The sequence below is a fragment of the Staurois parvus genome, unplaced genomic scaffold (genome assembly GCF_062004578.1).
Source record: "Staurois parvus isolate SC_StPar_1 unplaced genomic scaffold, SC_StPar_1.0 ptg000229l, whole genome shotgun sequence".
Taxonomy (NCBI): domain Eukaryota; kingdom Metazoa; phylum Chordata; class Amphibia; order Anura; family Ranidae; genus Staurois; species Staurois parvus.
In genome coordinates, this window is record NW_028318025.1 from 4,893,709 (window position 1) to 4,921,241 (window position 27,533).

At 42.3% G+C, this 27,533-nt stretch overlaps 1 protein-coding gene across 7 annotated transcripts in view; it reads right to left on the reverse strand.

The window, feature by feature from the left end:
• The window catches only part of MEF2C (myocyte enhancer factor 2C), a 354,593-nt gene that overhangs the window by 285,429 nt on the left and 41,631 nt on the right, over positions 1-27,533 (reverse strand). For 5 of the 7 annotated variants that reach the window (XM_089679647.1, XM_089679644.1, XM_089679645.1 and 2 more), the window contains exon 2: positions 9,010-9,093. The exons of 1 other annotated variant lie outside the window; for it this stretch is intronic. The gene's annotated coding sequence lies outside the window, so the exon portion shown is untranslated. Of the gene's footprint in view, positions 1-9,005; positions 9,094-27,533 lie in introns of all 7 variants that reach the window. One more of the 7 variants, XM_089679641.1, reaches the window with a different exon arrangement.

Here is a 27,533-nt window from a genome sequence, read left to right on the forward strand (position 1 = left end):
TTAATTTAAATGCCCTTGGAGTCTGCTGGGAAAGAGAAATAATACTGTCAGTCAGTATGACATGCAGATGAGTGCCGTCGATCTTAGAATCACCGCACACTTCACTCATTTGAGCAGTCACGGGGCACGACGAAGAAGAAGAAGAAGAAGAAGAAGAAGAATGAAAAGAAGAAGAAGAAGAATGAAAAGAAGAATGAAAAGAAGAAGAAGAAGAATGAAAAGAAGAAGAAGAAGAATGAAAAGAAGAATGAAAAGAATGAAAAGAAGAATGAAAAGAAGAGGAAGAAGAATGAAAAGAAGAAGAAGAAGAATGAAAAGAAGAATGAAAAGAAGAAGAAGAAGAATGAAAAGAAGAAGAAGAAGAATGAAAAGAAGAATGAGAAGAAGAATGAAAAGAAGAATGAAAAGAAGAATGAGAAGAATGAAAAGAAGAATGAAAAGAAGAAGAAGAAGAATGAAAAGAAGAAGAAGAAGAATGAAAAGAAGAATGAAAAGAAGAAGAAGAAGAAGAAGAATGAAAAGAAGAAGAATGAAAAGAAGAATGAGAAGAAGAATGAAAAGAAGAATAAAAGAATGAAAAGAAGAATGAAAAGAAGAAGAAGAAGAAGAATAAAAAGAAGAAGAAGAAGAATGAAAAGAAGAATGAAAAGAAGAAGAATGAAAAGAAGAAGAAGAAGAATGAAAAGAAGAATGAGAAGAAGAATGAAAAGAAGAATGAAAAGAAGAATGAGAAGAATGAAAAGAAGAATGAAAAGAAGAAGAAGAAGAATGAAAAGAAGAATGAAAAGAAGAAGAAGAAGAATGAAAAGAAGAAGAAGAATGAAAAGAAGAAGAAGAAGAATGAAAAGAAGAATGAGAAGAAGAATGAAAAGAAGAATGAAAAGAAGAATGAGAAGAATGAAAAGAAGAATGAAAAGAAGAAGAAGAAGAATGAAAAGAAGAAGAAGAAGAATGAAAAGAAGAATGAAAAGAAGAAGAAGAATGAAAAGAAGAAGAAGAAGAAGAATGAAAAGAAGAAGAAGAATGAAAAGAAGAAGAATTCCAGTACAGCAAAAAGTGTTTCTGCAGTGAGCTCCGCTATTTCTGACAGTTCTCTGACAGTTCCTTCACATTTACAGCGGTTGAAACATTGTATCTATTTGTTTCCGAATAAAAACATCTGTATCCTAAATGGAAACAGATACAATGTTTCAACCGCTGTAAATGTGAAGGAACTGTCAGAGAACTGTCAGAAATAGCGGAGCTCTCTGCAGGGACACTTTTTGCCGGCTGTAGAAGGGATGAAAATCGGCCGATCGGGAAAAATTTGATTCGCGCATCCGAAGTTTGCTAATATTCGGATTCGGTGCGAATCGAATTTTTCCTAATATTCGAAACGAATTCCACTTCGCCAAGTTCGATTCGCTCATCTCTAACAGTGACATTACACATGGCTTGGGGCCAAGGAAGGTTATTTTTATTAAGGCAATCAGTTTGTCTACATATAGTTTTTTAAAGCCAATAGTGTTGGGTAGGCAGGGGGCAGGTACAAAAATGAACATATTATTTAGTATAGAAGGTCAGTATTTTGGGTGCCACTATGCCTTTTCAACTGGTATACTTTATTGACTTTGTTATTGACCTCTTCCAAAGCCTTCATCGGTAAAAAAAAAATACTTTGTTATTGGATGGTATTTTTTAAAATCTGCAAAGTCGATAACACATGGTTGAGCAAATAATTAAATATAAAAAGAATAAGTAAAACATGAAAGGGAAGTAATGAAAGGGTAACAAAATTTGGTGAATTTCTTATTTGTATTCTTAAATGAAAAAATGTACATGTATTTATTGGGGTAAAATGAAAACCCTTTTTTTTCTTAGATCTTTTTTTCTTAGATCCTACCCTGCAAACCCTACAAGCCTCACCAGTGCAGAAATCTGAGCTATCAGTGTGTTTAGTAATAAAGTACAATGGCAATGGTGTGCAAACTGCATACACTACAGAAGCCAATAAAATGTCAACAATATTGTTGGAAGGTATACCTTCACATCTAGCACTCTAATTACTTAGATAAAATATAAATATTATTTTACAAGAAGATTCAATTTTATGCAATGGTAAATTTGAATCATAATAGTTAAACTCCTCCGGTGGAAATGCATTGGTCTAGCCTGAGAAAACTGGGACATATGGAATATTTGATGCGTGTAATGTGCACAGACAAACTTGGGGAGGAGCAAAGCACCTCTAGTAATTAATGGCAGCTAAGATACATGTGTTCATGTTTTATACATTTGTAATTCCATGTGTCAATTAAGGATATACACATGTATTTAGATTATAATTAGCAGCACATTATAAAATTATATTACAAAATAAATTTTAGCACTTTATTAGAGAATTAGATAAACATTGACATTGCCAATTCAATTTAAATATTAAAAAAAGAATGACATTAAATGTAAAAATGTTCTCATTAATACAAAGCTTAATGTGCACTCAAAACTATTAGTAATGTTGAATGTAAAATTTAAGATCAACATTCACCTTCTGTTTCTAGGGACCTCTGTCAGTGAGATCTCAGCAACTTATAGATCCTACTTAAAGTGGAGTTTCTCTCTCTTGTGGAGATGAACTACACAACACAGAAGGACCAAGCCTTCATGTCAGCACACATTATTGAAATGGCACCTGACACTTAATTTGTTTTAAGAAGTCTAACTCCACCTTTTAACCCTGAATGAGTACTTGTTGTAGGAAACAGCTTTTGTGTACATGTGCCCCCAACAGCCTGTTGTAATAATAATTCAGGTTGAAAGTTATTCTATTATCATACACAAGGGTGATAATTTTCGTGGTTTCCCAAGTTGCACCAGCTGATGTGGCTTTTACTTTCCCTGATGGACTTTATGCTCATCTGACATTATGAAGGCTATTGAGTCCCTCCTTTCAGCAAGACCATGGTTACACCAGTGTGGTTGAACCTGATCTACAACATTTAGACATGCTACTGAAATCCCAGAAGTATAAGATACTGAAAAACTAGATTTGGGAGAAAAGCACCTTTAACATTATGCAAAACATATTTACAGCCTTGGGGGTCAGTGAGGGCATGATGGGACTTAAGCTACCCATATCGGTGATCTAGGCAATCTAAGACTGACCATATATGATTCTTTTTTTTTTTCATTCAACCAGCGGGTTGATCTGAAAAAATTATCTGATTTGCCCCCTTCACACATTCAATGTGGAAGAAGGAATCCTCCTGTGCTATTATATTCTGAGAGCTGAATACAATGATCAGTGTTGTCAGCTATAGCCAGCGGCACTGATTGTTCAGGAAAAGCACAACAAGGTGGTTGTACACAAGTTGATCAATAGAACACGGCCGGATCAAAATTCAGCCGGTCACTACCATCACTTTGATCCATGTATGGCAAGCTTTACAGTTTTTCTTTGAGACTGTTGAATGACATTGCTCAGGAGGAACAGTTGATTATGCAAGTTAGAAAACCTTGTCCTACTTGCTACTGTTTCACCTTCTGATAAGCTGGTGCCAATGTCTGCTGCACCCTGCTCACCATGAGTTCTCTACATTACAAGATAGAATGGTACATGAAAAAAAAATTGGTTAATACACCAAAAACATACATTTGAATCAGTAGAGAGGCACACAATGCCCCATACCCCATACCACCACACAAACATACGGAAACCTAGAATACCATTCATTAGCGAATAATACAGCCCATTGTGCTGATGGGAAATATCTCTTAGCACAGTGAAGGAGGTGAAGTTCTGTTGATTTCCATCATACAATCATCTGCAAGCAAACATACTGCTTATTTTTTAATCATACTTGTATGCTGTTGAGTGTTCATTGCAAAGTGACTTTTCATGACATTCACCAAGCTAAGAGACAATTCTCTTGCAAAGTGAACAGCCAATTTGACTTTAGTAAATCATTCCCATTTTGTCATTAACATGAAAAGGAGACCAGTTATATTAAAATAATCTTAACTATATGTTTTTACTGTTCATTTATGTTCAGTTTGCAATGGAAAATAATTTTCCCTTAGCTTAGTGAATTTAATGAAAATTCACTTTACAAAAAATACCTAATCATGTGCAAGGGAAATAAAAGAAAAACAACTGCATTTTTGATTGGATGATGGAAGTCAGATGAACTTCACTTCATTCCTTTGCAAAAAGAACAGCTTATTTTTCTTTGCAGTGCTACACAATGGTTGTGCTTTACTGCTCCTTCTTATGAGGTACATCTATGAGCCAGTCAATTCAAGAAAAACAACACTCTCCTTATGAGGTGTCTTAGCACAACTTCTGTTAAGAGGGCAAGAACTGTTAATGGAGAGAGCTGTTATGGTAATAATTCCTTTCCAAATCTCTATATTTACTACAAATATATAACACAGGCTTTATAGCAAGAATATGCAAGAGCAGGCTTGTAAAATAGCTGAAGATCACAAAATTTGTTTAATGTAAAAACACCATTAATGATATCAAATATGTATTCACTAAAAATACACTATACTTTTTCTTTAAGTGAATACACTTGCTGAGCTATATGTGATTACAGGGCAACCAATGGAGCGTTGCCCCATTAGGTGAAGTACAACAGACATCATTATATGCAATCATTAAAGCATTGTGTCATTGCATAAAACACCAGCAAGGGACACAAGACAAGCAGAATGATTGAAATCAGCAGAGCATTACTTGAGACCTGTGAGGCAACACATTACACTTAAGCCAGTGATCAGAGAAATGGATATATTTAATTACTTATAAGCTTGTTAGCTTGGGCATGTTCTACCAAATTTGTGCCAAAACTATGATAGTATAACCTACATTGTTACTCTTTAGGATCTATGGTGATTTTTCAGTTCAAGCTGGTTTAGCTGCTAAGATGACTGGTAATATTTGAGAAAGTGTGTATTATTTGGAAGTTGGTTATAACTCTTCTTGATAGACAGAAATAATTGAGCCCTGAAGGCTTAATAAGGGGAAGTGCATTGCTGTCTGTCTTGGCAGTAGGAGCCAAGTTGTCCAGGCAGAATGGCTGATTTATGAAGATTGGTGCAAAAAAAAAAATGAAACTAGACTATGAGCTGTCCTCATGCCCAGGGCTGTATTTACCACAATGGCAGTTGTGGGCCTGTGCCTAGGGCAGCAGATATGGAGGGGGCATTACTAAACTTCAGCATTTACAAAGTGGTAATTTTTCTCTTGCTTTGTTTTATTCTTTTTGTTATCTTGGTTGTATTTGTATGCAGCATGCTGTGATACATCACACCACTTTGCTATGCACTGCAGTGAATAAAGTTGAATGAAATGTAATTTTGTGACATTTCAGTATAGTTAGAAAAATATAGAAAAGGTAAAAAGTTGGATGCATTGTAACAGCTTATTGCATTACCCCTACATAACCAATGGGAGTGCCTTATACAGACCAAATCATGTGTCTGCTGGTGTGAAATGGGTCCTTATTTTAGAATAAGAAACATGAACCTATACCTTCTTTCTCTGGCTTGTTGGTCTGCATATTCAAAAATTATAAGCAGACAGCATGCATTTAGCATTTTTCTAGAAAATAATTGCAAAATACAGAGAGAGGAAGGTATACCTAAATGTGATGTTATTCGGGGCAGCGAGATATTCAAATGAAGCCTTACTTATACCAACCAGGCTTTGTGTTTTATTATCTGCAAAATGAGACAATGTTGTTTGATTGCTATAGATAACAGTTATACTTCAGCACATTTTTTTTTTTTAGCTTCAGCAATCGTAAGTCAACCCCACGAAAGTGTATTTGATAAAATGTAGTAATAGTTACATAGGAGCATTGGATGGTAAATGTATATTTAAAATGTCTCTTTGACAAAAAATATCCATAAATCCAAGTACTAAAAAAGTAGGAATGGTCTAATACCCCTGTTATTTTTTCCTTAAACAATAGGGAGCCTTTCCTTTATTTCCTGTCCCATACCCCTCCTAACTTGTATATCCCCACATGGACCTCACAAGCAGAATGAATCTGTTTCCAATGCCCAGCTCTCCATTGAGTTGGGCAGTATTTAGATTCAATTTTCTACCACTAATTTTTATAGCAGTATGCAGGCCTGACAACAGGTGCCACTAGTGTTCCCACCTCATCCCTTTAAAACCAAACATATATTATTTACAAAGGTTAATAATAAATAAACAATAATACACTCACTTACTGCCTTATCTGCATTAAATTACCCTCAGAATCTGTTTAATTAATATGGGTTTGGATTTAAAAGGATAAGGTGACTACCACGCGCGGACTGACAGCTCATGGGGCCCCCGGGCAATAGGGGATCATGGGGCCCCTGTATCCTTGCCCAAACTCAAAAAAGCCTATGAAAAAGGTACCAGGGGCATCTCATGGGGCCCCCTACTGACCCCGGGCCCTCGGGCAGTGCCTGAGTTTCCAAATGGTCAGTTCGCCCCTGGTGACTACCTTTAGTTCCACAGAAATGAATTCAAGAGGAGGCCAATACTGAGTGGCACTGCTTCATCTAAGGTCTGTGTGTAGGCAAATAAGGTAGCAGGTAGGAGAATGCCCCCAGGGTTTTTCTAGCTCAAACTGGTAATTTAAATACAGTTTTGCTTTTGATCTGATCTTTCCATGTAGTCACAAATTCACAACTCCCATTTTGCCAGGTTTGGGTACAACAATTCAAATTTCCTTTGCAGGGACATCACCAGTCAAGAAATGTGATAACACAGCAATATAATTCAAAAACAATGATGTGTTTTAATTGCAGGCATGTCTTAATGGTTGAAATTCAGTCCACGAATTACACATACACCTATATGGGGTCCTGTTGGTTTCTAGGGTTGAGGCATGTGTCAGAAGCAGGCTTGGAACCTATTTAACCACATGCCGCCCAGCTGTGGGTGCAGCATTGCATGACTGCGCAACTATCAGTTGAATTAGTGCAGCGCCGAGTAGCAAAAACAGGCCTGGTCATTAAGCGGGGTAAATCCTCTGGAGGTCAAGTGGTTAAGCACTTCATCTCTGGAAGATTTTACCCCTTTCATGACTACGGCATTTATTGCTGCACTACTTAAAGTGACAATTGTGCAGTCATGCAACATTGTACCTGCATGAAATTTATATAATTTTTTCACACAAATAGAGCTTTCTTTAAGTGGTATTTGATCACCACTGGGTTTTTAATTTTTTATTATAAAAATGAAAGAAAGACTGAAAATGTTGAAAAAAGTAAAACATTTACAATTTAAAAAAAAAATCTAATTTCTTCATAAATTTACGCCATATTCTGCTACATGTCTTTGGTAAAAAAAAAATCCCAATAAATGTATATTGATTGGTTTATGTAAGTTATATCGTCTACAAATCATGGTATATGTACTGGAATTGTTTTGTTTTTTTTATACTAGTAACGGCAGTGATCAGTGACTTTTAGTGGGACTATGATAGTACAGTGGGCTATCTGACACCAACAGACACTGTGGGAACTGACTAAATGAGACTGACATCTCCAGTGACACTAATACAGTGATCAGTGCTGATACTATACACTGTCACTGTACTTATGACACTGGCTGAAAAGGGGTTAACATCTAGGGGCAATCAAATGGTTAACTGTGTACCTAATAATGTGTAATATGTGCTGCTTTTACATCTAGATGTGACTGTTTTATCTCCCTACTTTGCAGGGTTTAAAAAAGAGCCACATCTCTGCTCTCCATTCATTGTCCTGTGTTGTTGGTAAACACAAGGCTCTATACTGTCATTCATAAAGTCTATCAGCATTTCCCAGCCATAAATCATTGGTTGGGACCAGCTGATTGGCTTGTGCTGTAGCAAATGACAGCATAGAAGGGGTGGTGGTTGCACGTGCCCCCTACCCAGAAATGCCACATCAAGTACATGTACATCATCTGGAGCATTGGGGCCACTCTGCCGCAGTAAAACTGCGGTAGCTTGTCATTAAGAGGTTAATATAGGATGGTTCTATAGATGTAACTTTTCAACTTTTGTCTCATCAGTTCACAAAATATTTGCCCAAAAGTCTTAGGGATAATCAAGATGTTTTTAGCAAATGTGAGATGAGACTTTCTGTTCTTTTTGGTCAGCAGTGGTTTTCGCCTTGGAACTTGAGGCAAGTGAGGTCTACAGTTCTTTAAATGTTGTTCTGGGTTCTTTTATGACCTCCTGGATGAGCCCAACCAAACTGTTCTTTTTGTTCCTCCCAAGACCTCCTGCTTTCTATCTTCCTTGTCACTTCTTCCCATGCTTGCCTCAAGGACTTTTCCCGAGCCTCTCCCATCCTATGGAATTCCCTACCCTAGTCTTTCTGACTGTTTCTTACGATCCCTGAAAACCCATCTCTTCAGAGAAGCCTATCCTGCCCCCACCTAACAGTTGTACTTTGTTTTCTCCATCAGTTCATCCCAAACAGTTATTACCTTTTGTATCACTTGACCCTCCCTTTTAGCTTGTAAGTTCTAAAGAGCAGGGCCCTCTGATTCCTCCTGTATTGAATTGTATTATAACTGTACTGTCTGCCTGTCTGCCCTCATGTTGAAAAGCACTGTGCAAACTGTTGGTGCTAAAAAATCCTGTATAATAATAATGATTCAGACTAGCATGATATGTGTGGGCCATGGGCAGGGGGGTTGAAGTGTCCAGGGGACTGGAATTAGTAAGTATGGACTATACTGTTTTTTATATGGAAACTGTTTTCCACTACCAGTTAGTCAACAATGGCAGTATACTTAAGTGAAAGTGATTTCTGCAGTGTCTTACAGTAGTTTCTGCACTACAATTCTGTAAATGGATCACATTTGTGTCATATGTCTGTGTTTGGAGACTTTGAAAATAGTTTGTAGCACCCCATATTAGGTCATAACCATTCGGTTGAGTACTGGTGATAAAGTTCCGATAAATCTATAGACATCTATGAACCTGGAAAAAAATAAAATATAAGGTACAGAGAAAAACTCTCACCTACCGTTCACACCTCAGTTTCCAAACTCAAGAGTTTACAGCTTGTCATTTGCATTGAAGTTACTTCACAGTTTCTTTTATTCGGCACCTTTAAAGATATATATTTAAAATTTGAGAAGGGAACATGATTAATAATTAGTTCAGTTTAGCTTACAGTAAGGAAAAAGCATAAAATATACAATTACATTTAATAAAGCTTTACTCCAGCTACATTTTTTAAAATTTTAGCATGTTTTTCATGTTTCTATTTCTGTCACTGGAGGGATTTCTCATCACTTCCTGTCCCCGTGTCACATGTATACAAGAGGTGGGGGGAGCTTTTGTCCCTGAAACAGAAAGGCGCAGGCAGGAACAACAACATTGTTTGATGTTCTTTTTTTTTTTTTTTTTTTTAAATAATTGGCTTTTATTCAGAAAGAAAAAGCAGAACATATGAACACGAATGAGTGATGTTCTAACCCTTAAAAATAATGTGTTTTTTGTTTCTCTCTGTGTCCTAACAGGAAGTGAGGGTAAATCTGCCCAAAGGGACACAGAAAGCCATAGAAAGTTGAAAGAGGCTTGATTCCTTATCTTTTTTTTGTCCAAAATGAAAAGAGTTTTTGTTAGAGTTGGGCTTTAAGGATCAATTAGGTTGGACCTCTTTGGGATGCATTGGCCTAAAGTAAGAAAAACAAACATAAGTGTAGTATAATACTTGCGGATGCAACAATCCCCAAAGTGCTAAATATTGATATACAAAACAAGGCTTGAACAGGAGCTTCCGGGTACAAAAAAACCACCATTTTACATATATTAGGCTCTGATAAGTAGCATGTAACATGTGGCAGCCCACGTTATGTGCATTGATGCAGTGCGGATCCATTCAGCCTGAATGACACCCAAAAGCACCTTTGTTGAAACAAATGCCATGCATTGTGGCGTGTTCCCTTGCTAAACAACAGTGGAGGCACTTTTGTGTGCATTTTGGTGTGCTAGGCAGTCAATTCTAATAAGTAGCTGCCTTAAGCACTACATAACTTGTTTTATTGCTCGTTGACATCTATCATTAACTCATGCACAGAGGTAAGTGGGCCCTTAAACCAGAACTCTCATTCTACAACATAGACATGTAATCAAAGTCAGAAGACTGGCATACAAGTGTTAGAGGACTTTGTGAGTCACTATTGAATTCTGACTGTTTTTTGTGAACACACGTTCTGCAAGGAGGCATGTTTGCTGAGAACCAACTGACCAATTAAAGGAAACCTATGGATTGCCAATGCCGACCTTTCTTTGTGAAAATTCTAGTTCCCTGGCTGTCATTCTGATCAATAGACATCTGTACATTCTAAGTCACTGATTTGGAACATGTATGCAGAGTTTGTACTTCACTTTGACTTTCCTGATGTACATAACTGCTCTGGTTTAGTCTCAGACAGTTCTGTAGCCAGGCAACAGAAAAGTCAACAACAGCAGCATTGGTATTTCTTTCACTATGATTTATTTTAATGCAAATCTATCAGCAGTTTTAAATGATTTTAGGGAAAATCCCTGCGTAAGAGCAGACAGCACAGGCTGCATTTTCTAAGTTTACTAAGCTAGCAAGAGAAGACCTCTGTGTTACCTTCTGATGCTGACTTAACTTGGTTTCTAATCAAGGCCATATACTGACCATACACTAGTAGAATTCTGTTCAAAATTTGTAGTTTTCAGTTTAGTGAAAGAGCATGAGGGATTAGTCTTTCTTGCATGAACACATTTCTAGCAGTGTATGTGTGTTAGGGATCCGGGTATGACCAGAAATGTGTGGACTGACACAGGGAAGTAGCAGGCTTCAGGAACACAGGCGTAGTCAGGCTGGAGAGGTGGAATGGTCAGGCAGGCCGTAAGGTACTGTCAGGTGCCGCCTGGCAGTGTCTCTAGCGGCCCACAGAATGGATTTCCTGAGGGCGCGGGGTCTAAGTCCCAACCTGCTATTCACCAGGGCTCCTGATGGTGGGGATGGACTTGGTGCAGACTGGAACCAGGTCGCGACCCCTGAGTGCGTCCGGCTGTGGTAGAGAGTACTGGCAGGGGAGTGCAGGAACGGAGTCTGATGGGAAGAGGCAGGCAGACTTACTAAAGGTGATCCGTGTGGGATGGATGGATCATCGGGTGAAGTAAAAGTAGTCAGACAGGCCGGGTTGGTATCGTGCGGGCAGCGTGGTACAGGAGGAGCAAGCAGAGAATGGTCGGGGTCACAAGCCAGGTTCAGCAGGTAGCGGGCAGCGCGGTACCGAGGATCAGGCAGAAGGATGGTCAGGCAAGCCAGGGGTTCAACAGGAGACGGTCAGCAGAGGTCAGGATCAAAGCAGGGTCAGAAATGAGGATGGAACACAGGATACCAGGTACAGGGGCTCATGGGAAACATACACCAAGGCCCTGATCACAGGCCTGGTCATTCCTTAAATACACCTCCTGCAATCAGCCCCAGGTGTTGGCTGACTGCAGGAATGAGCTTCTGGCTGCTGAGAGCACCCGCTGCTCAGCCCTGGTACTGCAGCCCACACGGCAGGTGAGTCCCACCACCAGTGCTGAGTCCATTCCTGACAATGTGGTTTTTGTTTGGGAAAGTCCATTTATTCAAAAATTAAAGGTTAAACACAAACTATTTTGAAGTATTTTCAAACAGCATTCATCAAGTCACTGAATGTTCTGTGTATACGAAAGTTCATTCAACAATCTACTAGTGTGTGGTCAACTTAAAGGTTTAACCTGCTCAGCATTGGTTTAACCCTGGAACTAAGTTCCATCCTCTATTACCTCCCTTTTCAACGAGAAAATCCTGATTGGCTCCTGGGTCTCTCTTATTTTTGGGGGGTGGAGGTGTCCTGGTAAGTTGTTGGCGAGACATGGTTCAGAGATTGGTGTTCAGCAATAGGTTTGGTAGTTAATTAAATGTGCTTTTTTTATGGTCTCTTCCCTCCTCTCTACTTGGAGTTATGGAAGAACACATGACCTACTTCACATAGCAGCACTGTCACATGGGGATGCCCTTCATAAGCTTCCTTTCATTATTACTGCTGGCTGAATGGAGCAGCAGGGGAGCGAAAGGTGCAGCTAGGCAGTGGGCGTTAAAATGAACCCATTACTTTGCTCTGCTTTTATGCAAACCTTTCCACAGTAGATTGCATAGTAATCAGTAAAAAGGGCCCATTAAGGGCTCATTGAAATGGTGATTATCTTCTCCACCAGCAAGAATGTGCAGTAGAGAAACCTCAACCTTATGCACATATAATGTGCAAACAGTCACTGCCAACAGCCACAAGGCTAGATTTGCACCCTGTACAACTGAATGACCAGCACCACCTCTGCATGTAACTGCTCATATGATTACATGCAATAGGGGCCTCACACCAGCCCTGGATGAAGACAGCTTATGTCCAGGGTTGCTGGCTCTTGACACATACAAACTAGCTGCAGCTAATCAACCAATATGTATGCGGCCATAGAGGGCTGCTATGTCCAGAAGATCATCATCTGAATGCAGCAGCCTAATCATCCATATGAATGAGGCCTTATACTTCTTTATTGCAATAATGCTGTACAGTGGCTGACCTAGCATATTTGACACCAGGGTTGATTATATTTGAGCACTCCTCTCCTGAATATGGCAAAAACTTTTTCAGTAATAATTATTAATTTAAATAGATACTAATAATGGAAACCAAGACAGCAATCCAGAGTGTGGACCAAAATATGGAAACACTACATGATTTGTAGATGATTTGCTATGTTTCGCGTTGAAAGTGTAGCGCTCACCCCCGAAGGAGCCGCTGGAATTAATGGGCACTTCTGTCCTTACTTCAGTGATGAACCATATATATATTGGATCCACAGCACACCTGTACACCTTGTGGGAAGTTTTATAACAGGTTTAATAGGACAGGTAAAAATCTGCAAATAGACTGCAAATTAACTTGGAAAATAGCAGTTAAATGCACTGAATACACAAACCTTCTATAATTGACACAATAACATCAATAAACACAATATTCATGTATATATGTATATACCAGTATAGCTATAGATCAGAATTAACCCCCTGCAACTACAGCAGCAATATGTCCCCAGCTAAACTGACATCTCTTTAGGCTCAGTCCCAAATTCACTTGTATACTGTGGGATTGTAACTCTGTGTGAGTCTATGCGTTGCACAGGCCTGTGTTAGTGAATCGGTGGAGCGCTCTTAAGTACCGACATGTCACTGGTTAGCAGTTGTTCACCACATCCAAGAAGAACAGTCTCCAGGGGTTAACTCCTTGAAGGGATGATGAATGGGGCTCTCTTGTTTTCTGTTGTCAATTGTCAGTGCTGCACAATCTCTGAGGTGCCTCACCTGGGATGGTCACACGCCTCCTCTGCGATTTCCAACACTCTGACCTCTCGCTTTGTGGTGGGAGATGTCGTTGCTGTCGGTAACTGCCGTCACAGGGGACTGGTACCAATGATCACAGTTGCTGCTGACTTCAGCTGCTGTAGATAACCATTGTCCTTAGCAACCTCTGCTGTTCTGGAAACAGTGTCAGTGTACTTCAACAGTAGGGGCTGCAGACTAGCTCCCACATGTCCCCTGCAAAGGCACACGTGGCTCTCCTCTCCCTCCTCCTTGCAAAGCATCCTGGTCCCGTAGTCCTGTGCAGTATAAAGTTACATTGTCTGCCTCTGTGATGAAACTGCAACTCCCACAAACACTCCAGCACTGCTGGGAGCTGAGCCAATCAAACCCTTTCTGACAACGTGCAGTCTTAAAAGGGAAACAGTTCTTTAAAAGGAAAACAGTAATGGCCCTGCTACAAAAGCAAAAGTGATGTAGCATTCTTTTCCTTTCATTGTGTGATAAGACCCCTAGCTAACAGGTAGAAAGCCAAACTTTCATCATTCACTGCGTGCGCTGCTATGAATACAGAGTCGTGCAGAGCCTACTGAGCTTCAAAGAGGGTAAATTGTTGGTGCCCGCTTAGCTGGTGCCTCTGTGACTGAAGTTGCCAATTTATTTGCCATGTCGTGAGGTACAGTATCAAAGATTATGAAGGCATCTACTGTTTCCTGGAAAACATCCTCTGATAAGCATAAGCACAGTAGACACGGTCAACTGACCGAAAGAGACAAAAGTTCATTGTGCAGGATTGTGACCCGCCTGCAAAAGTGACTGCAGAGCTCAGTTTCAGGCTTCCAAAGCCCATGTCCACAAAAACTGTACAGGGGAAACTCCATTAGCAAAACATTCATGAGCAAGCTGCAATTGCTAAATCACTAGTGGCTGATATTAAAGGAGAACACTAGGCAACACTTTTTTTTTCCATTTTCAATAGAGAAAGGGAGGGTTGAAACCCCTGTCAGGTTTTTTTTTGCCATCTGTGTCACATTGCAGAGATTTTCCTTCACTTTCTGTCCCATAGCCAAACAGGAAGTGACAGGAAATCCCTGCAAATTAAGGGAATTCCTTGGGGACCCCCAGGTTACCAAAACTAGTGTTCCCATTGAAAGATTTTACACTCTATTACTTTTCTGGGGGCAACCCAAATTTGAGGTTTTCTCTTTCTTTCACTTTCAATGATAACAGTAAACAGGACAAATAGAGAGGGTGAATCTCCTTATTTGGGGACACAGACAGCAATAAAAACTGACAGATGTTCTAACCTCTCTCCACTCAATCTAAAATGTATAAATAGTTTTGCCTTTAGTTATAGTTTATTGCTCAGAAGAGGAGAGAGTGGTGCAACACCAATAAATTGTGGACTATTGATCAATGGAAGAGTGTAATATGGTCTCATTACTCAAGCTTCACACTGTTCCCAACATGTTTACGTGTGACCCATACTATCCCAAGCTTATGACTAGGACTGTCTTGTGCCAACAGTAAAGCATGGTGGTGGTGCAATCATGGTTTGGGCAGCCATATTTTGGTATTCTGCAGGCCCCATCATCACCTTAAAAGGTAGAGTCACTGTCAGCTACTAGATACACATTTTGGTCGACCATGTGCACCCATGATGCAGACATTGTTTCCTGACAAGAGCGCTGTTTACCAAGACAATAATGCTCTGGTTCACACAGCTGGTGTTGTCTATTTATGGTTTGACAAACATACAGATGATGTCTCAGACCTTCCCTGGGTGCTGCGGTCACTGGACCTCAATATCATAGAGCCACTATGGTGAATTATGGAGAACGCACTTGTTTTCACCTCCAGCATCTCTGCGAGAACTGGAACAATTTTTGCATGAAATGTGGTATCAGATTGCATTATCCACAACTCAAGACTTATATTTGTCAATTTCCAGAAGAATTAAGGTCATCTTGGATGCCAAAGGCGGTCCAAGGCCATATTATGTAATAATTTTGTTCTTTTGCTTGGCGTTTCCATAATTTCGTCCAAGCTCCTCTTTAAGATTAGTTATTCTCCTACTGGGGCCCCTAGTAACTCATGACTCTCTTTAAGATTATTGGATGAATTGTAGCTCCAATTCAAGTACAATTTCAGCATCTACTGAGATAAATGAACTCCAGTGCATGCGCTGAAGTGATGTCATGTCAGCTTGACCAGGATCAGAACCTGAATGAAGGCTGGCAGAAGATGTACTGTAAACGGTCAGTGAGGGTACTTGTGTGAGTATAGTTCCACAGTAAGGACTCCCAGCAGAGAGAGTAGGATTCGCACACTGCAAAGGTATCTTCTTTTTTTTTTACTGGACTATAATAAGGACAGAGAGAGAGAGTGCTTGTAAACCCTTACATATACAAACTGAAGTGACTGGCTTCAGGTAATACATGGAGATTAAACAATCCTGCTACATAAGTTGTACCTGTTTATCTGACCTTCTTTCCTCTACAGTCTTCTAAACCACACATTTTGCACAGCATTCATTAGCTCCAGAAAGCAGGGGTGGGTATCTGACTGCACACTGCACAGCATACAGCATAGACTGTCAGTGTGTCAGCATAGCATACAGTCAGTGTGTAATCTGACCCCTGAGTGAAGAGAATGGACACACACCCCTCTACACAGTTTCATTTGGTTACAAGCACAACTGAGGCTGTCAATCACCTGTTTGGAGGGAAGTGGTTCCCTCTCCGGGGATTTCTAGTTGTTGGCATAGACTGTCATAAGTGATCCTTGCAGACAGCAGAGAAATGACAGAGCAGACAGAAATCACACTTGGTGTTTTGGATTGAGGCAAGTACACACTATAGAAGGATAGGCTATGTTCGTTTTTCATTTCAGAGGTTTAGAACGTTTTTAAGGTCTTTACCCTGACCATACTACTTTATTGAAAACGTTGGCTGTTTTTTATTTCTTATTTATATAATTCAATTTATACAAGAATGCACAATAGAAAGGCTCTGTACTGAGGAGATGTGGCTGACTGATGAGTACCAAGAGTGTGAGACATACAGAACAATCTACCTGCTTCATCTGAGAACAAGAATGGAGCTGCAAATGGGCCTGACTATTGTAGAGAGGAGGAGTGATAAAGAGTAGGCATATACAGAGAAGATACCTGTAGAGATCTATCATACCTTAAAACCCCACTCTAGGAAAACTAGTCTAGGAAACAGCCCCTTGCAATGGGGCTGCACCCATACTGTAAGTGAGTTAACTGCTCTATTCTGTCCAGGGCACCAGAAAAGCACTGTTACTTACATGATCCTCTGCTCCCACAGCAAATGGTGTTCCCCTACATTATGACAATGGACTGTGCCTTGGCATCCTTACATCTATGGGCCCTGCAGTAATGTAGATTAGGGGTGTCAAACTCGATATTATTATGGGCCGAATCAGCATTATGGTTGCTTTTAGAGGGCCAGTAGTATATGTAAGACTATATAAATATACCTACTCTTTATCTTATTACTAGCGTAGGGCTTTATGTTCGATTTGAACATAAGTTTGACTGGAACATTGGGTGTTTGTATGATCAATGAACACACAAATGGTAAAGGTGTTCGGCGGGCTGTTCGCCCTCCACGCCCCACAATTCACTGCTCCCTGACAGTGCACTGCGATTGGCCAAAGCAATGCACCTGACCACAGGTCAGGTGCATTGCTTTGGCCAATCACAGCGCATGATGATGCCACAAGGGAACGGGGTGACCCCACCCCCTTGTGACGTTATCACAGTGTTTAAGAACTGTCATCCCGGAGCCAGCATCAAGAGCGGAGCGGTTTTTTTTATTTTTTGGATGGGTGGTGACGGCAGGCATTGTGATTGACGTTGGATCCACTTCGGGGGACATTTTTCACATTTTTGTTATTAATTAAAGGACTTGCCAGAGACTGTCTTCTGTCATTTTTTACACTACACTTTTTTTTTGTGAATGAGTAGAGGTATCATGTACCCCATACTTATTCACATGGGTGGAGGAGATCAGATTCTGATAAGCCCCCCCACCCGCAGACCCCACAACCACCAGCCACAGTGGTGAAGAGGCCTTTGTCCCCATCATCATGGGGAGAAGGTGCTTTTGGGGAGATGTGGCCTGGTATGGTTCACTATCGGGGGGGGGGGTGGGGGCGCTCGCTTGTTCCTCCCCTTTCCTGACCTGCCAGGCTGCATGCTCAGATAAGGGTCTGGTATGTATTTTGGGGGGACACCATGCCATTTAGAAAAAAAATTGGCATGGGGGTTCCCCTCAAAATCCATACTAGACCGGAAGGGCTTGGTATGGATATATTTTTTAAATATATTCTTCAGATTTTTTTTAACATATAACAAAGTTGTTTTAACATATATTTTTACATATATTTGTAAATGCATTCCAAAAATGTAGATTTGTCTTTTTAAAGACATACAGTATATTTGAAATGTATTTTTCATAATATATGTTTCCTATATTTTGAAATAATAATATATTAATTACGGCCAAAATTGTAGTATTTCAAATATATGGCAATATATTTGGAAATAATATTTTTTAAATATATTTCAAATATATTTTCTTCCATGTGGGTTGTAGCAGATGATGCAAGTCTGAAAAGGAGGGTCACATACCCCTGGTATCATCCACAAGAAACTTTATTGGAGTCTACTCAGACAGAGCATTGTTTTAGCATGGTGTTCTGCCTGAGCAGTCTGCAATAAAGTTTCTTGTGGATGATATCAATAGTGTGTGACCCCCCTTTTCAACTGGCATATAAATGTATTATTCTCATAATAATAATAAGATATCCAGAGCACCCGCCCTCCCCCTTACATCACAGTGCATCCCCCTTTCCTTGTGCTGCTGCTGGGAAGAAGATGGGGGCAGAGCTGGGAAGCAGAAAGTTCTGGTCTGGAGGAGGACCCGAGGAGGGCTGGAGTCAGCTGTCAGAATCTGCTTAATGCTGAGACCAGGAGAGGCAGAGATAAGGGGGTGCTACAGCTGTGCAGAAAGGCGCAGCATCAGGCGGAGGAGTTCTGTCCTCCTCTCTTCTGCCGACTGCTGAGACAGGAGAGGGGGGGGGGGGGCAAGGACAAGCCTCACCCAGTTGCATGGAGAAGTGCAAGATCTGGTGGAGAAGTCCTGCCCTTCTCTCTGCTGCCGACTGCTGAGACAAGGTAGGGGTGGAGACAAGGGAGGTGCCTCAGCAGTAAGAGAGGTGAGAGGCCCACATGAAATGGCCTGGTAGGCTGAATTCATCCCTCAGCCTTCTTTTTGGCACATGTGATCTAGATGATGTCAGAGGACTGTAGACCACTGGAGTGTAGAGAAAAAGAGGCCGCAAGGACCGATCAAGCAGTATGGACGTTAAGATATGAAAAACTGCTGTAACAAAGATTTCTACTGTTCCTGAAGTTCAGTTTTTACGAATGGTGCATATGAATGGTACCCAAAAGCAGACGCAACACCTTCTTTCACAATCATGCCAGTAAAAAAAATGAAAGTGATAGACAAAAAACATAAGAGTTTAATAACGGTGCATGTAGAACTCTGCAGCCACAGATAGGAATGATAGTGACATCGTTAAAAAGGAATTGGTTGCCTTAATCCAGAGTACCACAATTCTTGAAAATGTGTGTGTGCATAGTTTTATTGGGCCTAATATGATTTGTCAGCATCTCAGCCTTCTATATTGTGTTGTATAGTTGTTTCGCACAGGACAGGATCAATGTAACAGTCTCCGTACATATTCACCAACAAACAAAAACACACAAACATAATAGCCCTCACACGAAGTACTGAAAAATAATCCTGTAAAAGCAGAGAGCAGATTTTCATGTCATCCGCAGTTGTTCATTTTCTGCTAGCTTTTTGCAATATTTGAGATGCAGTGATGAAAAGTGCCGCTTCGAAGTCACAGTGACTGTCAAAAAGCCTATGCAGCTGCCTCGTAGATTGTCCCTGCATGACCCGGTCCCACAAGCAGCAGAAAGCTATCAGGTGGTTTAGAAGCTGAGCTATCAAGACACAGAATGCTGCAATATCATTCATGCCAGTGTGTGGCATCACAGGGGCAATGGAAAGTTGCCCAGTTGTCAATCATGATTTTGCACATATGGTTCTGTTGATGCAAAGGATGTTTTTTTCTGCCAAAATCTAATTTATACTATAGTGTTTTCAACTGTCTAAATAGACTAACTGACAAATCACTGGTTATGAACACTTGGTTTAAATGCAAGACAGAAAAGTCAGACAGAAGTGTTCTGTATATTGATTTAAAAATAAAAGAGGGCACCATGGCACAATCTGTACAACATGGATCCACAGTGAAGAGCTGCATGCTGAGAGTTATTAGCCGATCACCACTGGGCAGGAGGACAGCAACACAAATAGTTTGCACAATACATTATTCAATCTATTCTGCACTTAGTCAACATGCTGCTTTTCTGACGCTCGCTAATCTACATTTATCCCACTTTTTTTTTTAATTTTTTTTTCTGAACTGCAGCAATAGAAAAAAACAATCTATGCTAATCTGGGTTCTCTCTGCTGGCCTTAGTTCAAGGACATTGGTTTACTGTTTTAACAGATCTAAGATCTAACTAAATGACATTTTGTTTTCTAAAATACAGTGAATCACAAACAATTGTTACATTTTCCCCTTTTATACATCCTATGTTGTATCTTAGAACTGACGGTCTCCTGCAGATTCTTTACAGCCATTTCCTGGCTACGTGCCCTCCAGTGATGGCTGCATGGCATTTCTCAGTACAGGTTTCCTGATGGTGAGTTTCCATAATGTATGTTGAAAAGACCACTTGTATTCTCCATCAGAATTCCATGTGATATGGGGACAACTGAGGAGCACAACTTGGACAGAGCGTTGTAACCCTAAAATAGGAAGTGGCTAAAAAAAGGACCTTTGTGGCAGGATCAACAGATATTATTTTAATGAAAGCTGAAGGTATAAAAAAAATTATAAAACCTATTTTAAAATGATTATGACATATTAAAGCTTATATGAGATTTTAGAAATGTTGGTTTACATATTCTTTATAAAGCACCAACATTTTCTGTGTTGCAATACAAAGTATATTGAACCATTAATGTCAGGAATATATTAAATCATTACATTTAATGCAGTTATCAATTTAACCAATTAGATACAAGGACAATCTGAATGGATACCAAAAAACATACAAATTCAATGCAAAACATGTCCTTGATAGGAGCTGAATCAATATTTCTAGTGCTGCAAGGCCACCCTGATATTGCTAAATACAAATTTTGCTCAGTCTTGAGTCTTGTGCCAATCTTATGACCTTCAGAGGTAACATTTCTGCTATGCCAGGGTCCTTTTAGAGCCACAGAATATGCAAACCGTATCTTTGTAGGGTCCAAATATTTTTACCTTATAACTGTACAGTCACCATAACATTAACCACTTCAGCTCCAGAAGGTTTTACCCCCTTCACGGCCAGGCCATTTTTTGAGCTACTTTAACTAGTAACTGCACAGTTATGCAATGCTATGCCCCCACAATATAAACGAAAAAAGACCTGAACATTTAAAAAAAATCTGCTTACTGCTATAAAAAATATCCAATAAAAATGTTTCATTTTTTATTATATAAATGAAAAAATACTGAACATTTAGAAAATACAAAACAATATAACTTTCTGTTATAAAACATATCCAAAACAAAATTTAATAAATCGAAATTTTTAATAAATTTAGGCCAAAATGTATTCAGCTACATGTCTTTGGTAAAAAAAAAAATCCCAATAAGTGTATATTGATTGGTTTGCATGAAAGGTATAGCGTCTACAATCTGAATTTGATATTTATTTTTATACTGCTAATAGCGGTGATCAGCGACTATAGAGGGACTAAGAAGCTGCAATGGGCAATCTGACACTAACTGACATTATCAATGGCACTAATACATTGATTAGTAATAATACTATACGCCATCACTGTACTAATGACTCTGGTTGGGAAGTGGTTAGTGTGTGCTTAAAAAGTGCAATGTGTGTATTATTTCCTGTTATTTACTAAATATCTCTGTACAGAACCCTGTATTGACTGTCAACACAGGGCTCTAGTCTGTGATTGGACACAACCAGTCAGCAGGTCCCAGTCATGAACTGGACCTGCTGACAAACTCACACTGTGTACAATCACAGCGGGAATCAGGCGAGGGCCCATGTGCCCTGTACCCAGAAGAGGCCAGCGATGAACAGGTACATTGCTGTGCCTGTACGGGCCAACCGTCCACAGTACATACGGGCGGTCTGCAAGTAGTCAAAATATGAGAATTGGGTTGCGACACCAACATTTCTTTATTCTATCACATATTTATAAAGCAGTAAGGTAATGTTCACTGATGGTGAATCAATCACTGTCATTAAAAGCACATGCATCAGAAAAATTCATGAATTTCAGATTCACTGTTTTAAAAATGTGCTCCAGAGACTATAGATAGACATTAGTGTATGTGGCATATACTATACAGTATATGTGAAAGAATGTCAGCCACACCCCACTTAGCTCCACTTAGCTCCTCTTGCAGTATTTTTTAATAATCAATGAATTGACTACATACAGTGATGTCTCCACCTAAAAATCACCACTCCCGGCTTGCTCACAAGGATAGGGGAAGTGGACTTCAAGTGATTGGGGTGGGTTATTCTATGACATTCAGAAAGAGATGGATTCAGTGGCAAGAGTGCTTAATACCAAGGGATTTCTGAGAGTTAAAAGTAGCCTGTGCCAGGAAACATTGAGGATTTGGATGTTGGGTAATAGGGGAATGAATGAGAGTTTTCTCATACGGAGGGTTCAGTAACAAGGGTGCTGATAGCAAGGGCAGCAACATCAGTGGTGCAGGGATTCTGGGTGGCTGAGAATGTAATGTAAGGCATGCTAGAAGTAGGAGGTAGCATTAGAAGGGGTACTTTGTCAGGGGAATAGATGTCAGGGTGTTATGGCTTCAGTCAGGGAGCATTAGCAGACCTGCACCAGCTATTCCTCCATATTACCTCTATGCCCTTTCTTTTGGTTTCCCTGTCATCCACCTCTCCTGCACCCACAGGGTACCCCATACTCCATTTGTCACTTCATCCCTCCAAACCACTGAAATTCCCTATTTGGGAAGTGGGTGGGGGGTGTTACCTCAAACACATCATAAAGGGCCCTTCTAAAGCAGCTGTTGATCTCAGGACCACACCCTTTTTATTAAGCTCTGTACAAAAATCCACTTCCAATGCTCCACCTGTCATCCAGATCTCCTTATCCAACACAATCTGCCTCTCTTCCATTAGTTCCTCCTCCACCGCTTCTCCCAACCCCAGGCCACTACAGATCCATGATTCACATTTCTACCACGAGTGAGCTCCCCCTGCGCATACTCCCCATGGCACAGAACTCCCCTGTCCCCCAGCGTCTGTCTGAACTCTACATTTTTATCTTATTCCATTCCTACAACCCCCACCCCTGCCATGTCACATTGATCCCTTTAACCAACAACCTTTTGATGCTACTTCCCCTATTAGCCATCTCATCTGCCAATTCTACTGATTGCACCATGTTATATTAGTCTCTCTCACACTGGTTCCTCTATCAGCTGTCCCACCCCAAGCCATTTCGCTAGGCACCCATATTTCTTATTCCTCTGAGCTCCCCTGTTTTAGCTTGCACTTGCTCCCCCTAAAATTCTACTACTCTGTTACTGCACTCAACAATGCTATGCCATTCCCATAGCACCCATGTCTTCCAACAGGGACTCAGTAGCCCGTATTGCTTCCATGGCACCCTGCCTCCTCCTTCCGCCAATACACTACCATCTTATAGTTTTGCTGTGCCAAACCCAGGACCCCTGCCTTCTTAATGCAGCACCAAGTTCAACTGCAATCAATTACCACTTCCTGGATGCCGCAACATGTGTTCTGGGAGGAAGGGATATAGCTGTGTTGAGTACAGAGGTAGGAGATTGGATGCTCTTGAAGTGAAGGGGTGCAAACGCAAGGTAAGATGGATGTTGCTCAACAACAGGGTAAGCTGTGCCATGGGTGGAACAAGGTGGTGGCACTGAGGGAAAGAGTGCAGTATCAGATGTTTGAGAATGCAGGGAAAGCATGCACAGGCAGGCAACTACTGAGGATGTAGGAGAAGCTGCATCATAGGTGCATAGTGACATGGGAGGGGGGCTGATAGGGGAATTATTTTGGCACCCATTTAGTTCATCCACAGTCAATTTCCATTTCAATTTTAACACAATGAATCCAGGATTCAAACTCATATGACACAAAGGATATATTTACTAACTGAGCTATAGCTGGAGCTAACGTCCTTGCAGATTGTTTCAACTTACAAGCTCACCTCAATGCACTGTTTAATTGGGCTACTATGTGGCAAATGAGGTTTAATGTTGATAAATGTAAGGTTATCCACTTGGGGGCTAAGAATATGCATGCATCATACATATTAGGGGGAGTGTGTGCGGCCTCCCGGCGCCTGGGCCTAGACGCTTAGCGGCCTTACATTTGCGTGCAATTGACAAAAAAACATATGTGCTGAGAGCGCACACCCTGCGCGCTCCCAGCACACATGTCCGGTACTCACGGAAAGGTCCCAGTCTGCTCTTTCGATCAGGACCTTTCCCAATCATGTGACCACCGTGACGATGCGTCACAGGGGTCACATGATCCCTAAACCCCGCCCATCCCACCTCCCGGCTTCTGAAACTCTTACAGGGCCGGGAGGCTCCGGCGGGAAGGGGTTAATAATGGCATGCAATGCCAAGCTGCGGTTTCCAAAGTAAGCAAAATCCTCTCTTGTATTAAAAGAGGTCTAGACTCCAGAGAGAGATATCATTTTACCCCTGTACAAATCATTAGTAAGACCTCATCTGGAATATGCAATTCAATTTTGGGCACCAATTCACAAAAAGAACATTGGGGAACTGGAGAAAGTACAGAGAAGGGCAACCAAACTGATAAGAGACATGGAGGAGCTCAGCTATGAGGAAAGATTAGAGGAACTGAATGTATTCTCTCTTGTGAAGAGGAGATTAAGGGGCGATATGATCAACATGTATAGATACATCAGTGGTTCATATAGTGAACTCGTGTATTGCTATTCACCCTGAGGTCATCACAGAGGACAAGGGGGCACTCTTTACGTCTGGAGGAAAATGAATTTAATCTCCAAAAACGGAAAGGTTTCTTCACAGTGAGAGCTGTGAAAATGTGGAAAAGACTCACTCAAGAGTTGGTTCTGGCTAGCTCAGTGGATTGCTTCAAAAAAGGCCTGGATTCTTTCTTAGATACACAGAATATAACTGGATACTAACATTTATAGGTGAAGTTTAGAGATGAGCGAAGTATTCAAAAATTCGATTCGGCGAATTCGAGGAATAAATTAGATTTGATGAGAATATATTCGCTGCGAATTTAACTTATAAAAAGGGTGTTTCTAGGCTTCAGAGAGCCGTTATATTAGTGCAGAACACTGTACCTTTAATTTAAATGCCCTTGGAGTCTGCTGGGGAAGAGAAATAATACTGTCAGTCAGTATGACATGCAGATGAGTGCCGTCGATCTTAGAATCACCGCACACTTCACTCATTTGGGCAGTCACGGGGCCAAAACCAGAGTGTGGAGCCACAGTGTGGCGGTGGAGGCAGCAGCAATGGGAGGCCATACAGCACCCTATGACAAAATGGAACCCACCAGCAGTGTGAGGAGACCTGAAAGTGGCACATGGCAGAGTGTGGCGATGGAGACAGCAGCAATGGGAGGCCGTACAGGGACCCATGAGACACTCTGGACCTGGCAGCAGCATGAGGAGGCGGTACAGGGGCCCATGACAGATTACGGGCCTGGCAGCAGCATGAGGAGTCGGTACGGGGGCCCATGGCAGATTACGGGCCTGGCAGCAGCAATGGGAGGCCCGTAATCTGCCAGCACCCTATGACAAAATGGAACCCACCAGCAGTGTGAGGAGACCTGAAAGTGGCACATGGCAGAGTGTGGTGATGGAGACAGCAGCAATGGGAGGCCGTACAGGGACCCATGAGACACTCTGGACCTGGCAGCAGCATGAGGAGGTGGTACAGGGGCCCATGACAGATTACGGGCCTGGCAGCAGCATGAGGAGTCGGTACGGGGGCCCATGGCAGATTACGGGCCTGGCAGCAGCAATGGGAGGCCCGTAATCTGCCAGCACCCTATGACAAAATGGAACCCACCAGCAGTGTGAGGAGACCTGAAAGTGGCACATGCCAGAGTGTGGCGATGGAGACAGCAGCAATGGGAGGCCGTACAGGGACCCATGAGACACTCTGGACCTGGCAGCAGCATGAGGAGGCGGTACAGGGGCCCATGACAGATTACGGGCCTGGCAGCAGCATGAGGAGTCGGTACGGGGGCCCATGGCAGATTACGGGCCTGGCAGCAGCAATGGGAGGCCCGTAATCTGCCAGCACCCTATGACAAAATGGAACCCACCAGCAGTGTGAGGAGACCTGAAAGTGGCACATGGCAGAGTGTGGCGATGGAGACAGCAGCAATGGGAGGCCGTACAGGGACCCATGAGACACTCTGGACCTGGCAGCAGCATGAGGAGGCGGTACAGGGGCCCATGGCAGATTACGGGCCTAGGAGCAGCATGAGGAGTCGGTACGGGGGCCCATGGCAGATTACGGGCCTGGCAGCAGCAATGGAAGGCCCGAAATCTGCCAGCACCCTATGACAAAATGGAACCCACCAGCAGTGTGAGGAGACCTGAAAGTGGCACATGGCAGAGTGTGGCGATGGAGACAGCAGCAATGGGAGGCCGTACAGGGACCCATGAGACACTCTGGACCTGGCAGCAGCATGAGGAGGCAGTACAGGGGCCCATGGCAGATTACGGGCCTAGGAGCAGCATGAGGAGTCGGTACGGGGGCCCATGGCAGATTACGGGCCTGGCAGCAGCAATGGGAGGCCCGTAATCTGCCAGCACCCTATGACAAAATGGAACCCACCAGCAGTGTGAGGAGACCTGAAAGTGGCACATGGCAGAGTGTGGCGATGGAGACAGCAGCAATGGGAGGCTGTACAGGGACCCATGAGACACTCTGGACCTGGCAGCAGCATGAGGAGGCGGTACAGGGGCCCATGGCAGATTACGGGCCTGGCAGCAGCAATGGGAGGCCCGTAATCTGCCAGCACCCTATGACAAAATGGAACCCACCAGCAGTGTGAGGAGACCTGAAAGTGGCACATGGCAGAGTGTGGCGATGGAGACAGCAGCAATGGGAGGCCATACAGGGACCCATGAGACACTCTGGACCTGGCAGCAGCATGAGGAGGTGGTACAGGGGCCCATGACAGATTACGGGCCTGGCAGCAGCATGAGGAGTCGGTACGGGGGCCCATGGCAGATTACGGGCCTGGCAGCAGCAATGGGAGGCCCGTAATCTGCCAGCACCCTATGACAAAATGGAACCCACCAGCAGTGTGAGGAGACCTGAAAGTGGCACATGGCAGAGTGTGGCGATGGAGACAGCAGCAATGGGAGGCCGTACAGGGACCCATGAGACACTCTGGACCTGGCAGCAGCATGAGGAGGCGGTACAGGGGCCCATGGCAGATTACGGGCCTGGCAGCAGCAATGGGAGGCCCGTAATCTGCCAGCACCCTATGACAAAATGGAACCCACCAGCAGTGTGAGGAGACCTGAAAGTGGCACATGGCAGAGTGTGGTGATGGAGACAGCAGCAATGGGAGGCCGTACAGGGACCCATGAGACACTCTGGACCTGGCAGCAGCATGAGGAGGTGGTACAGGGGCCCATGACAGATTACGGGCCTAGGAGCAGCATGAGGAGTCGGTACGGGGGCCCATGGCAGATTACGGGCCTGGCAGCAGCAATGGGAGGCCCGTAATCTGCCAGTACCCTATGACAAAATGGAACCCACCAGCAGTGTGAGGAGACCTGAAAGTGGCACATGGCAGAGTGTGGCGATGGAGACAGCAGCAATGGGAGGCCGTACAGGGACCCATGAGACACTCTGGACCTGGCAGCAGCATGAGGAGGCGGTACAGCAGCCCATGGCAAATTACGGGCCTGGCAGCAGCAATGGGAGGCCCGTAATCT